Source organism: Sinocyclocheilus rhinocerous, unplaced genomic scaffold, assembly GCF_001515625.1.
Source record: "Sinocyclocheilus rhinocerous isolate Xijiao unplaced genomic scaffold, SAMN03320098_v1.1 scaffold2559, whole genome shotgun sequence".
Classification (NCBI taxonomy): Eukaryota; Metazoa; Chordata; class Actinopteri; order Cypriniformes; family Cyprinidae; genus Sinocyclocheilus; species Sinocyclocheilus rhinocerous.
In genome coordinates this window covers 1-227 of record NW_015658761.1, presented here as the reverse complement: position 1 = coordinate 227, position 227 = coordinate 1, and positions in this window count along the sequence as shown.

Here is a 227-nt window from a genome sequence, read left to right as displayed (position 1 = left end):
ATCAAACTGTGACACTGTGTGAACCAACCAGACACGACGCGATAAAAAGTATCTTTTCCATGTAGTTTTTGTCCTAACCCCCCTTTATAGCCATAGTGAAAGCAACAATAGATATTTTTCACTGCAAACCAACACGTATTCCATAACAAAGATATCACTCACTCACTCACTCACTCAAAACAGTTCAGTCCATTCACATTTGAATAATCTATTTTCCGTGTCCACTT